This window comes from Cornus florida, unplaced genomic scaffold (assembly GCF_030987335.1).
Source record: "Cornus florida cultivar Cherokee Brave unplaced genomic scaffold, ASM3098733v1 CherokeeBrave_3.0.0_Hap2_Chr07, whole genome shotgun sequence".
NCBI lineage: Eukaryota > Viridiplantae > Streptophyta > Magnoliopsida > Cornales > Cornaceae > Cornus > Cornus florida.
Genome location: NW_026775577.1, coordinates 52649437 through 52664360, shown reverse-complemented (window position 1 = coordinate 52664360; position 14924 = coordinate 52649437). Strand labels below are relative to the sequence as shown.

The 14924-nt window shown below is 34.3% G+C and overlaps 1 long non-coding RNA gene across 2 annotated transcripts; it reads left to right on the top strand.

Moving 5' to 3' along the window:
* Window positions 1-3105: 3105 nt before the first annotated feature.
* LOC132267207 (uncharacterized) lies at window positions 3106-10494 on the top strand. Of its 2 annotated transcripts, none has more exons than XR_009468921.1 (6): window positions 3106-3445; window positions 3619-3738; window positions 4799-5255; window positions 6427-6873; window positions 7331-7980; window positions 10287-10494. It is a non-coding gene; the product is annotated as an uncharacterized LOC132267207 (long non-coding RNA). The 2 variants fall into 2 exon arrangements; XR_009468920.1 differs by having other exon boundaries at window positions 7327-7980.
* Window positions 10495-14924: the final 4430 nt, after the last annotated feature.

Below are 14924 nucleotides of genomic sequence, written 5' to 3'. Positions count from 1 at the left end.
AGAAAACAACACCATCAGATGGCTGACCGCAACAAGGCAGGGAAAAAACAAGTCTTTGGGCCCAATTATCTGTTGTGGGTTCTCCTCTGACTCAAACCACCCATTGGGCCCAGGTTGTTTTGTCTTCATTTGGGCTTTGATATGTTGTTTCATATTAATACACTAACCAAGCTTTAATTACTTCATTAGTCTTGCATAAATTATGCCTTGCTGCTGCCGAGAGTCATCAGCAAGGTGAAAATCACCTCCAGTGAAATAGTGTGCCATTTACTTCATTTTGGAATGAGTGGTTCAGAAATGGCCACGTCACCCATGTTTGGGATGCATAGTAGGAAAATGTTGGGATGCACCTAACGGAAATGTTGGAATGTACTTTTACTTACAAAAATGGAAGAAATGGATTACTATGCAACTGGAGGTGATCATTATTTGTCATCAGCATGCATCTTTTCTTCAAGTGCAAATTTGCTTTAGAGATATGGATGTTCTTCCAACACCTCTGGAGGATCTATGTTGGAGATTTCAATTTATATGAGATTACCAACTAGATTGTGTCTATGTGGAAGGATGGTACCAAGGCTCTGGATGCTTATGTCTTCAAATTATGCCTTACTACTTCAGTTTATTATTTCATTTGGAGAGAGAAGAATAAGCGAAATGCCATGAACCTAATGGCTTCCACTACTTCGGTCACAAAATTGATTTACACCAATGTTACAAATCATCTTATGTCCTGCAAATTGCATGATTCGAAGACTGCGAGGACCATTGCAACTGCGTGGAGTCTTCCTAGTTCAGTGTTCCATAGTGATTAATGAGGGTTTAGAGTTCGTTGTTGCTGCAATTGTGTGTTTTTGCTTTTAGTTGCTGCTGCAACAGCTTTGTTTTTGTGCATGGGCTGGGTTGTTTGTGACCTTTCTAGGTTGCTGCCTTTAGGCTTGGGCTTTTGCCCCTCCTTTGTACAGTTTTTGTTTCTTTTAATTGAAATCATTTACCCAAAAAAAAAAAATTAAAAACTACAACCAACATTGGCATAATGGAATAAAATGAAAAATTTATCCTAACATCTTAAATTGGAAATGTAAAACATCCATCCCGTATAATAGAGAATATATCAACTATTTTATAGTACTTATCATGAATAAAACACTGCCTTAGGAATAGAATGAAAAATTTATTCTAACATCTTAAATTGGAACTTTAAAACCTAACATAACTTATAATATAGAATATCCCAACTATTTTGTAGTATTTATCATGAATAAAATTTTTAGAATTTTGCATTCATTTTTCCACAATTTAATAACACTTCACGAAAGTAATGAAAAATAATTTCATACGATTCACAAATTCATATGTAAAACACTGAAATAATGAAAAATACAAATCCTAGGTCCTTTATAACAATAAATACCTTAACCTATTTCTTGCATTGAAAAAAGAAGTCATTTATGAATAACAACCCGTAAATAGAGCTCAAACCTTTCTTCAAAAGCTCTTACTCAATGATGAACACTTGGACGAACCACGACTTCACTTTAGGATTTTCAGTGCCCTTACAATTCCTTCAGCGCCCTTCTTCCAATTTCTGTTCTAATTTCTTCAGCGCCCTTCTTCTAATTTCTCTTCCTATGCAGAAAGGGGGATTTCATAAAATATACACTATATCAATGATGTGTTCTACTGCCGTTCCAATTCCTTCAACGCCCTTCTTCCAATTTGTCTTCCAATTCCTTGTGTTCCAACTTCCAATTCCTTCCTTGGCGCTCTTCTTCCAATTCATCTTCCAATTCCTTTTTTTACAATTCCATAACCTAGACAACAATTTGGGAGGGAAATGAAATCAGAAGGGGGGATTTCAGAAAATGTATACACTATATAATATTACCGTATATACACATTATATAATATATAAAGAAAGGGGGATTATAAACTATATACACTACATACATAGTAAATATATAGTAACTCGGAGTTACTTTTTGAACAATTTTTTTTAAATGACGTGGCCCATTGTGGGCCACACCGAGAGAATTTTTGTCCTATTGTAATGAGTTTATGAACTTGATATGACTTGACCTCTGTACCTAATTATAAAAAGTGTCACATGTTGTGTATAGGGATGGCAATTTGACCCGCCCCCGCTGTTACCCGTTTCACCCCGCCCCGTTTCTGGCAGTTTTGGGAGACCGTTTTGCTTATTTGGGTGGGGATGGTTTGATGGAATAAAAATCCGCGCGGATTTGGTGTGAGGACGGGGGGAGGTCGCCCTACACCGCCCCGCCCCGTTTAGATAGGCAAATTACATAAGTACCCTTATTTCATTAGTATATATATTTACCACTATATATTAAGTACCCCATATAACAATATTAAAGTAACAAATGAATTTGATTAACAGGAAAGTTGCAATGGTGAAGAATTGAAGATGAGGGAAAAAAAAGAAGTAAATCTATTTCAACAATAATTAAATTATAGTCTTAAACGAGGCGGAGCAAAGCGGGTACCTGCGGGAGTAAAAATGTTAAACGGTTACGGGGATGGGTTGGAAAGTTTTCCTCTTTTTGTGGTTTTGGGTGGGGACGGGGGCAGGATTTTTAAATGGTTGTGGGGACGGGGGAGGGTACACCCGCCCAAACCCGCCCCCGTTGCCATCCCTAGTTGTGTACGTGTACACAAGGAACAATCAAAATATGGTCGAAAGAAAAAACGAGTGGAGCTATAAGAAGAAGCAAAATTGAATCCATTTCGGATATGGTACAGCGATTTACTCACTGGACTTTGGAGTTTAGTAAGCCCAAGGTCTCGGGTTCGAGTCCCGCTGGGTGTTCTTTGTGGTTAGCCTCCTCTATCCCTGCAGTGACTTACTCGGCCCGAGTGGGGAGGTGCCCTTCTGAATTCTCGGGAATTAGTCAGATTGTTGAAAGAGCTCTAAGGGTTCGTGCTATTCCGAATATCTCGGATTAACTAAAAAAAAAAAAAAAAAAAGGCAAAATTGATGTGGGTCGATCGGTGGGGACAGAGTGGTCCTTCTCCAACATAACACGCGGCATAAAAACTTAGTTAAAACTGACACCTTTTCCTCCCTAATCCCTATGTTAAATTGGAAAAGACCTAACCTCTAGAATCAACTCATTCGAAATTTCATGACAAAAATTGATTTTTTATTTCTTTAAATACCTAACCTTACGGGTTATTTGAGAAGATGAAAATTTCACTGAAATTTGAGCGCGCGCGCGCTCACACGCATATATATATATATATATATATATATATATCAGATACAGAAATCACAGAAGTTTTGGAAGTCTGAGTTGAGGAGTTCAGAACTCAAGATCGTGGTCTTTACTCTGGATTGCGCTCTCCTCACCGTTCAATTTCATGACCGACGACCACCATCAACACCGCCCTCACCGCCTCTCAGTCCCTCCACGCGCCACCTCCGGTTCGTGGGTTCTGCACTTTGTTATCCGGGAATTACCCAATGATATTTTTCTGCAATCATTAAATTTCAAAGTCCTCTGCTTTTATCTTTGTGTTCCATTATTTCTTGGAATATTAATTTTGATCAGATGTGTTTCTATAAAATGATATTATTATTCTTTTTCTTTCTGGTAGGTATTGGTGTCTATTCTATGTGCACCGAGAAGATGATAGATAAGATAGTAGATGATGTAACTACATCTCCCGGATCTCCTCATTTGATTTCCGAAGGCTTCAATTATATTCATTCAACCGGTAATTTCTTGATCCCTCTTCCCATATTGTCCAATATTTTTCATTGAAACAATTTGATTGGGTAAGCATGTAGTTGCATCCTTTGTGAAAAGGAAATTTTGCCAAATTATGAAGAAAATAATAATAATAATAATAATTGCCATGTCTATTCCTTGGAACCAAATATATACCAGAAAACACCCTTCAGCTATTATATTAGACAGATAACCTTCTAATTAAAATGTTGCTTTGGCAATAAATAGATAAAAAAAAAAACCCTTTTTGTATTTACTGAAACCTGCAAATTACCCCCTGAAGTTAGTTGACCATTTTTTAAAAAAAGGGACAAAAAAATCCATCACAGGTGTATAAAAGTTATTTCATATGACTTTGATTAGATGTTGAAAAATTCAAATCTCATCAAATTTGTTCAAGCAAAATTTTTTTTTTAACAAGAAGCCTATAAACTACTCAGCTATATGTGTTCCCCAAATGGACTTTTGATTCTAACCATGTTGGAGTATAATATGAGGCTATAAAAAGAGCCATCAAATGTAGGAATGTCGAAATTGTTGAGGAAGTCCCGAGGTTGAATCCTGCTTTGTTATGGGGAATAAGAAAAGTAAACCACATTGATAATTGGTCTCGTAACCGTAAGGAAAAGATTAAGAAAGGATATTCATATTGATAATTGGTCTGGCAACCCTAAGAAAAAGATTAAGAAAGAATACCCATTTCATCTTTCAGAAATATAAGCACGCTCTTATTTTACTTGAAGCACCACCCACATAATTTACAAGTACAAATAGGGATTATTTTAACCATTATAAGAATTATACAAATAGGGATTATAAGAATTTTTTTTTTTGAAAAGGTAAGCATTAAGAAATTTTATTTAATTAACAATTGCAAAGCCAAATACACAAGGTCATGGAAACCCCAAGTCTACCCGAAAAACAAAAGCTAGAAAGGACATCACAGCCAAGAAATAGAAGCAACAAACACAAAGGAAACAAACATAATAAATACTTTCACCATGATCATTTATTGCATATTAATTATACCTCACCTTGTGTTGCAGGATCAGGAACATCGGTTATTTGTTTTTTTTGGAACATAGTCATTTGGGTTGTTGAAGAAGGAACATTTTGTTTTCCAGTTGAAGATACCGCGTCCATAAGTAGATGAGACCATGTCAATAAACAGGGGAAATTGCTGTAAAAAGAATAAGGTTAGTGGGAAACTAGCAAGCAAAGTGACTGGAGCTGCCACCCATCTTATTCATCTGGCAAGCACAATAACAAGAGTGGCACCAAAAGCTACCATTATGGTGGCAATAGATAAGAAAAGCATCGCGAGACCAATTATTAGTCCGGAGGGTAATGACTTGAGGAAATCTTCTTTGGTACAGCGTGAAGTGAGAATGCGTAGAAACATTAACAAAGAAGTAATTGAAGAGAAGATGATAGATGATGTAACTACGTCTCCTGGATCCCCTCTTTCCATTTCCGAAGGCTTCAAATATATTTATTCATCGGGTATTTTCTTCATCTCTCTCCTATGTTGTCCAATATTTTACATTGAAACAATTTGATTTGGTAGGCATGTCCTTGCATCCTTTTTGAAGGAAATTTTTTACCATGTGTATCCATTGGACACCCCAAGATCGATAACCAAAACTACATCAAAAAACACCCTTCAGCTATTATATTTATATTTAGACAGGTAACCCCTCTAAATATTGCTTTAGCAAAAAAAAAAAAAAAAAACTTTTTGTATTTAGTGAAAACCTTCAAATTAATTACCCCCTGAGGTTAGTTGACCATTAAAAAACAGGAGCAAAAAATATCACACGTGTATAAAAGTCATTTCCTATTACTTTTGATTCGAAGTCGTTAAAAAATTCAACTCCCATCAAATTTGTTCAAACAACTTTTTTTAGAACAAATTTATAAAATTGTTTTACTATTTAGTTATTTATTTATTTATTTTACATTATATATATATATTCATTATACAGTGCTATAAAAGTCATTCATATGACCATTAACAGTCGGTTGAGGGAATGGTCATATTTGCAATATTCGATAGTTTATTCACTAGGGGTATCTAAAGAATTGAGATGGATTTTTTGCAATTTGTCTAACAAAAAATTACTATACCCAGTAGCAATATGCATATAGATGACATAGCTGATGACACCAAGTATGAGAATATATATTTGTGAGCAGTTCAGTCAGTTGATGCAAATTATGACTAAGATTATTTAGGACTATATCCGTTAATGCAGCTCCTTCCTTATTTGTTGGGCCAAATATTTTTTTGTCACCTAAATGCACCTCTATGTTAGTTTTCAAGCATTGTTCTTGTAAAATAAAATTCAATGATGTGGAATGACGTGTAAAGTTTATGCCAGTGTCTTACACGTGGTAACTTAAGGTGAGGGCCAATATATAAAGTAGATGTGTGCGGTGTAGAAAACCAATGTATATTATATATATGTTTTAGGAATTAATATTTAATTATGCTCTCATGAGACAATTCAATTGTTGGCTTTCTTATGTATGTGAGTTCTGTATTCTGAAAGGATTAATGTTATGTCTCCTAATTGTTCTACTTCCTGAAATAATAGGTACGCAGAGTACTACAATTCATAAAGTTACTGCATTCTTTCCCAATACTTTTTTCCTACTTGGATAAGAATTGCAGTTACTAGGACAATAAAATTGCCTATGAAGATAGAAAACGAGAAGGCCTATGAACTACTCCGCTATATGTGTTCCCCAATATGGACTTTTGATTCAAAACATGTTGGAGCATACTTTGAGGAGATAAAAAGAGCCATCAAATGTGGGAATGTTGAATTTGTTGAATAATCCTGCTTTGATATGGGGCATAAGGGAAGCGGAACAATATTTCACATCGCACGTACTTCCCGTCGGGAGAAAATACTGAACAAAGAAACTAAATTACTTGGATTCTAGTTGAATCGAACAACATGCTACATATAGCTGCATGCCCACTAGTAATGGACGATCAGTACATAGGAGAAGAAGCTTCAAAATAGGCTGAAAGGAGATCAACAGTTCCAGAAGGTATTCAGTAAATGCTCGAGACGCAGCTATGAAAGTGCAGAGAGAACTACAATGGTACATGGTATGTGGAAATCTATTAATCTTAGCTAGCTAGCTTTCAATATATATCATTGGTTCCTAAAACTTCCATGTAATTTTTGGGAAAATTATATAATTTAATTATTATATATCAAACATAGAAGTAAATGGTATATCTGAAATTAAGGAATCTGTCATTATATTGCAATGATTTAGATGAAATTGCACGAGAGCACACTCAAATGCACTAACCAAGTATTTTGCATGAGAATAGTCGTATACGTGCTTATAATGCATTTTACACCTTAAAGATTTTTGCAAATGGATAAATCAATGTTAGCTAGTGAGTAATGTCTTTAAGCCCTTCTATCGACTCATAATTAAATTGTGAAAATTAATAAGCTTCTAGCTAGCTAGATTGAATGTATATAGTACTTATTGGAACTCTCATTGTTAATTTAATTTGTTCTTTCTTATTTACCATGCATGATTGGAGGCAGAGAGGATGGTACCATCTTCATACAAACTTCTTGCTAACAAGAATGGAAAAACTCCTTCAAATTTGTTCTCAAACTATCACTATGAATTGATCAAAGAAGGAGAACGATGGATGAGAGATATAGCAAGATCATTTACAATCGTGGCTGCTCTTATTGTCACTGTTATGTTTGCAGCAGCCTTCACATTACCAGGTGGCACTGATGATCATTCGGGGAACCCCTTATTCCTAAAGCAAAACTCATTTATGGTTTTCATTATATCCGATGCATTCTCTCTATTCTCTTCAGTTATTTCATTGTTAATGTTCGTAAGCATTCTCACTTCACGCTTTACCAAAGAAGATTTCCTCAAGTCATTACCCACCAGATTGATAATTTGTCTTGCAATTCCCTTTTCTTATCTATTGCCACCATGATGGTAGCCTTTTGGTGCCACTCTTGTTATTGTGCTGGCCGAACTGATTAGATGGGTTGCTGCTCCAGTCACTTTGCTTGCTAGTTTCCCAACCTTATTCGTTTTACTGCAATTTCCCCTGTTTATTGACATGGTCTCATCTACTTATGGACGCGGTATCTTCAACCGGAAAACAAAATATTCCTTCTTCAACAACCCGAATGACTATGCTCCTGAGCCTCCAAATCACAATGAGGTATAGTTAATATGCAATTCATGATTGTGGTGAAACACTTATGTCATATACATATCTATTTCTTGTCATGGTTCAACATACTTACTAATTGTACTTGTAATTATATTAATGATGATGCTTTAAGCAGAATAAGAGCATGGTTATATTTCAGATTGAAAGATGCAATGGGCATTTTTTCTTAAATTTTCTATCTAGGTGAATAATGCCTCTCTCCTGAAAATAAAAGAGAGAACATATATGGTTGGAATCAAACATTTTTTTACTCATTTTTATTGAAACTGTGTTACAAGTCATTGCTTCAATTCAAGAACTCCAGTTATATACTGTAATATCCCGTAATTTATTATTAGTGTATATATATATTTATGGATGCATATTGTTATATAGGAATTATCTTTTTTAAAAAATAAAGATAAATAGGTGATTGTGTTTAAAAGGGAATAACAGAGTTATCATTTTGTTATTTTTAAAATTAAAAGAGTTCTTATTGAACCTAACCATTGGATATATATATGGATATATCTAGACCTAGTTGTGTATTCAGTTTTTACCTACGTTGCTATTCTGAGGATTATTATGCGTTCGTTCGTTGTTTTGAAGCGAGCAAAAGCTCAAGTGGTGATTGCATTTCAGGCAAGTTAATGCTTGCTTATATCCTGTATATAATTATGTGATTGATAGTAGGATGATTATCTATGAATTAATTATAGCACTCGTGATGTTTTATTTTGGTTAGAGTAGTAGAAATTGTATATATAGGTCTTGAATCTGGAAGTGACTTTTCTTAAATATCAAAGTTGCTATTTCTTTCATCTGTAGTCTAGATCTTATATACAAAAATAGATTGTTTCTTTATTATGGGTTTTCCTGTAAAGAGGGGTGATGTTATTAGTATGATTTATGAAGTATGGTAAGAGGGCTAGTTGGTGGACTGCTTAATGTTATTCATGTTAGGCAAGAATCTGAATGATAAAGCATTATTTTGATGATATGAATTAACGATCTGGTGTAATTATATAATATAGTGATTAATGAAATCTGATCATTGTGTGTGGGTTATAGTTGAAGGTTGACCGGATATATATATATATATATATATCACATTACAGATTGTTTACATGGATGAACTCATCATTCTATTCTGGGTACAGATGCAAGTTTTTGTTAAATTTCTGTATATATGTTTACACAGGTCAGTAGGTGTTGAAAAAGGTATAGGTATGTATCTATTTTTACATAGGTCATTGAATAATTTCTGGTAATGATGATGCTGGCCAATAGGAGTCTTTGCAAAAATTTCTTGCACGTAAATGAGGTTGTTGATTGTTAGATAAATGGGAAAGATGGAAATATGGGTAATGATGGTGGCGAAACCACTAGAGGACCATGTGATCAAATTAATTGTGTGCGTCACAGAAGTGTTTATATGAATTCTGTCTTTGGTGTTAGTTTCGTTACAGTGGGTGGATTTGGGGTTACTTGTGTGTGTACAGACTACAGACAAAGTTATATATATATTGTATGTTTGGTCAATTGGGTACCAAATGGTAAAGAATCAGTTTTGGCATAATAGGATAAGAATGGGTATTGAGGAAGATGTGTACAGTTAATGGCAGAACAATTTGAATGATATTGAGGTTAAAATTTAGAGTACAGGTTTGCAATTTATTATAATTAGGACTTTTGAGTTGGTATTGGTATGTTAGTATTTAATTAATTATTAATTAAGGTGTTTGATAAACTTATGATATTATGAGTAAGAATTAATTAAGTATATTTAGTGTTTAATTGATGTGATTAAACAAGTTGGAGCTCTGGGACTTATATGATGATGAGTTTGTTGTGTACAGTCAGGGACTGTCTTCGGGAGTGAATTACTCTTTTGTTATGGCCATTGGGCTAAATGTGCCTTTAGTATGTGGACGTGGTCAGGGGCCATCTGGGTGAGTAGACGTACAACCCAGCCACATGTGTGTAGTTGGTAGTCAGGGACTATGCAACTCACACCATTTATTTGGAGTGGAGCCAGGGGCTCATGTGAGGTTTTGGCATTAGAACGCCAACTGGTATGAGGGGAGCCAGGGGCTCATGTGAGATAAGTGGAATTTTAGTAATTTAAATTCTAGATGGGTTACAAGTTCACAGTTTGAATTAATGTTATAGAATGGTGATGATTAGTAGATATGTCATGGTCACTTATATATATGTATATATATGGATTTTAAGTAAGGATTGACTTGCTGAACGATGATAGTGTTTGGCAATTTCTTTCTGAGCTTGTGAGCTCATCCCTTTATTTCTTTCAGGTGCACATGGATTTAGCTTGCAAAGGAGGTTTATTGGGAGATGAAGATTTTTCGGATTTTTCACATTTTGGTTTTATTATTGTTTCTTAGCAAACAATTTATAATAAGATTCATTTTATTGGTGGAGTTTTAATTAGTTGGGGATGTAATAAGTTTCCTTTGGATTGATGGATTTTTTTATAAATAAAATGTATTCTTACTAATTTTATCATGGATTTTGGTGGATGTATGATGTGAGTCACGTACTAGATTTTAGTATAAGACAAGGGTTCTTGTGTTAGAATTTTTGGGGCGTGACATATACCATGCAATCTTTCCTGTAGAATGGTGAAACTAATTAATGTTGGGGTGATAGGAGTTTGTATATAGGAGTTTACCCTAAATCTTTCCTTATAAGTAATATAGGAATTTTATATTCTTGTCACCATTTTCATGTCTAGAATTCATATACTTACACCTTGAACAGTGGATCAAACTTGGTTGATCGTGGTTTTTTTTTTTTTTTTTTACTTACCTTTTTTTTTTGGTCTCAAAGTCTAGACCTAAACTTTATTCTATAAGTTCCAAAAATTAAATTCATCAATTACTCTAACAAACAATTTTTGCTACACGGATAGCTTATGATGTTATAGTTTGCACATAAACCACAGCTCTCAAATTCATAGGAAGATTTAGGGTAAACTCTTAATTTGGTAGTACCAAAACGAAAATTTGAAATAAAAAGCAAAAAAATTGACTTACGATTAATATCAAATGTTGCTGAAGCACTACGTATGAAACCAGAGTACTACTACAATTCTATTCATATGGTAACTACTTAATTTCCCAATAGTTGGTATTATTATTTTTAAAATTTTTCTACTTGGATAAGAATTGTTGCAGGTGTTGAGGAAGAAATGAATATGGAGATCAAGCAACATGTGTTCCCCAATATGGACTTTTGATCGTGGTTTTGTCGATGTATACTTTGAGGCGATAAAAATAGCCATCAAATGTGGGAATATTGAATTTGTTGAGGAAGTGCTTAGGTCGAATCCTGCTTTGTTATGGGGGAATAAGAAAAGTGGAACCATATTTCACATTGCACTTGCTTCCCGTCAAGGAAAAATATGGAACCTCATATATGGTTTAACTGCTGAACAAAGAAACAAAATCACTGGAATGCTTGTAGAATCGAACAGCATGCTACATATAGTTGCATGTCCCTTTGAAACAGATGATCAATGCATAGGAGGAGGACTACTTTCGGATGAAGCTTCAAAAAAGCAGCATCAAGCTCGAGATGCAGCTTTGAAAGTGCAAATAGAACTACAATTGTACAAGGTACGTGGTAATCTATATATTAATCTTAGCTAGCTAGCTTTCTATATACATCATGAATAAATATATAGTAAATATATATAGTAATATGTAAATTAAGAACCCTGTCATTATATTGCAATGACTTAGCTGAAATTGAATGCGTGAGCGCACACAAATTTTGCATGTGGATACATGCTTAGATTTTTGAAAATGGACAATATTTTGCTCCAAATATATAGTATTACATAATTAGCAATTATCAGGTGCTCAACGTAACTTGGGGCCTTAGGCAAAAAAAAAAAAAAAAAAAAATTGGCCTTTTCATATCATAATATGCAATATATTAATTATTAAATAATAATTAATTAAAAATCATCACTGCTTTAAAAAATATGGGTAAAAATAGTTACAAGACTCACAACTCACAAACAAACAACTCACAAACAAATATACAAATTTATGAAAAATATAGATATATACAAATTTATAATAACAAAAGTTAGTAAAACAAAAAAATAATTAAAGAAAAAGAATCTGATTTAGAAATTTGAAAATTCTTCAATAAAAGAAAAATGCGTTCAAATTGAGATTTGAAACTAATGAATATTGAGTCGAGAAGAAAGAAAATTCTAAAGTTATAATAATGAGAGAGGATTGAGAAATGAGATGACTTATAATTTGTTGAGTTTGCTGAGGGAGGAGAGAATGAATGTGAGGATTAGGAAGAAGAAAAAATAAAAAAAATAAAATCTAAAAAAAGAGGGAAAGTTTCTTTACTTCCCAATACAACGGCTAAATAATTACTGTGGTACAACTTGCCCAAAAAATATATATATAGTGTTGGTGTAAAAAATAACGTGTATAAAGATAGACAAAGAAAAAATATATTATTTAAGAATATAAATATTTGGGCGCATATTAAGTGTGTGTAATAGTTAAGGTTTGGTTTACTCAACAACCATGAATGAGGAGGAGAGAGAAATTGTGAAAAAAAATGAGATATTTTGGGAGATAAATAAAAAAAATGAGATATTTTGGGAGATAAATAATTTCTCTCTGGAATGAAAAGTCGTGAATGGATAAGGAGAGAGAAAACAAAAAAAGAAGAGTTATTTTAGGAGATAATTTTTTTAGAATTAGTGTTTAATTAGGAAACAATTACAATATATTATATACAAGGCAACTATAATATTTTGGGGCCTTTTTATTGGTTGGGGCCTTAGGCGACTGTCTAACTCGCCTAAGGCTCGAACCGCCCCCGGCAATTATATGTTAGTTTGCGGGACCATAACATTCTAATTTTTAGGATTTAACTCTTTCTATGCCCTCTTGGTCATAAATCGTGACCTTAACTTTTTTCAGGTGGGTCTGTGTCTTTCTTGAGAAATTATTCGTTACAACGGAAGTACTGGTATAACGAACTAATAGAAACATTCCAATAAAGCAAAGTAGTTGGTTTTTTTTATAATTTACTAAACTGTTGTGGAGCCACCTTATTTTAATAGAATGTTTCTACTGGTTGGTTGTACCAATAAGATGCTGTAACCAATAATTTCTCGTCGAACAAAATTTGTCAAAGTTGTATATATGCAATCTGACTTCGAAAGTCGCCAACATTACAACTTTCATTGTTAATTTAATTTATTCTTTCTCATTAACCGTGCATGCATTATAGGAGGTGGAGGGGATGATACCATCTTCATATAGACTTCTTGCTAGCAAGCTATGGAGACACTCCTTCAGATTTGTTCTCAAAGTATCTCTATAACTTAGTGAAAGAAGGAGAACAATGGATGAGAGATACAGCAGGATCTTTTACAATTGTGGTCGCCATCATTGTCACTGTTATGTTTGCTGCAACCTTCACTTTACCTGCTGGCAATGCAGATGAACCAAAGGATTTAGGGCGCCACAGGTCACTGAAACCAGGGGACCCCAAGTTCCTATGGCATAACTCTTCTATGGTTTTCATTATAGCAGACGCAATATCTCTATTCTCTTCAGTTACTTCATTGTTGATGTTCGTGAGCATTCTCAATTCACGATGTACCAAAGAAGATTTCCTCAAGAACAGACTGGTAATTGGTCTTTTTTACCCTTTTGTTATCTATTGCCACCATGATGGTAACTTTTAGTACCACTCTTGTTATTGTGCTCGGTGAACGAATTAGATGGGTTGCTACTCCAATCACTTTGCCTGCAAGTGTTCCGGTAACCTTATTTGCTTTATCGCAACTTCCCATGTTTGTTGACATCCTCTCTTCCACCTATGGACCTGGTATCTTCAACAAGAAAACAAAATGTTCCTTCTTTGATAATCCAAATAATATTTTCCTACCCGTTAACCTCTAATTATGTGTAGAAGATGCTTCAAGTGTGGTGAATAACTTTACCAATAAATTATGGGATGCTACAAGGAGAGTATGGAATTAAAAAGGGGTCGATTAAAAACATGTTAGGCGTTTGACTCTATGTAATACAGTAATACTTTTCACAATTAAAATAAGGGAAAAGTGCAAAAAACCCCCCTAAACTATGGGGGTTTTGCAACTAACCCCCCGGAACTACAAGAAACCCCCCTGAACTTTTAATTTTTTGCAATTTGCCCACTCAGGCCATCGGAAAAGAAAAAAGACTAAGTTGCCCTTTTAATAAAACGACGCAGTTTGGTGGATGATATCATTTTCACTTATTGACGTGGCACAGAAAATCTAACTGACCAATAACATTTGGACAACACAACTAGATAGGGATTGTTATCTCTTACATCACCCACACATAGCCAAACCTAATCCACCTTCCTTCATTCGCGGCAGAGACACAGAGAGGAGAAAAGGAAGCCATTGTCGCCCTTCTCTTCAAATCGGCCTTCTCTGCAAACCTAATCAACATAAAACCCTAAAAAATGTTTGCCTTAAAGTCTGGGACTCGCATTCAGTAGCTTTCTTACTCTAATTAACTGATTTTTGTTATACGTGTGTATATCAATTTTGTTTTATATTGACCAAGCTCATGTCTGTGTGTTTGTTACTTTGCTCATGCATTTTTCTTGCTTTGTACAATGTCTCAGTCAAAATTTTAAAGGATAGGAGTTGATGAGCACTGAAAAGTGCGTATTTAAACCCGTTAAGCTTAGGTATTCTAAAACCTTTATCTATCTTACTTTACCGTTTTAGATTAATTTCGTGTTAATTTCATTTTCAGGCAGTTATCCCGAAAATAAGCTAATTCAGCCAAATAAGAGCCTAAAAGGAGCAATTCTGGGATTAAACAAAGAAAGGAGTAAAGTGGAGAAAGAAAGAAGTAAAAAGGAAGAAAGGTGGTCATTCAAGATTC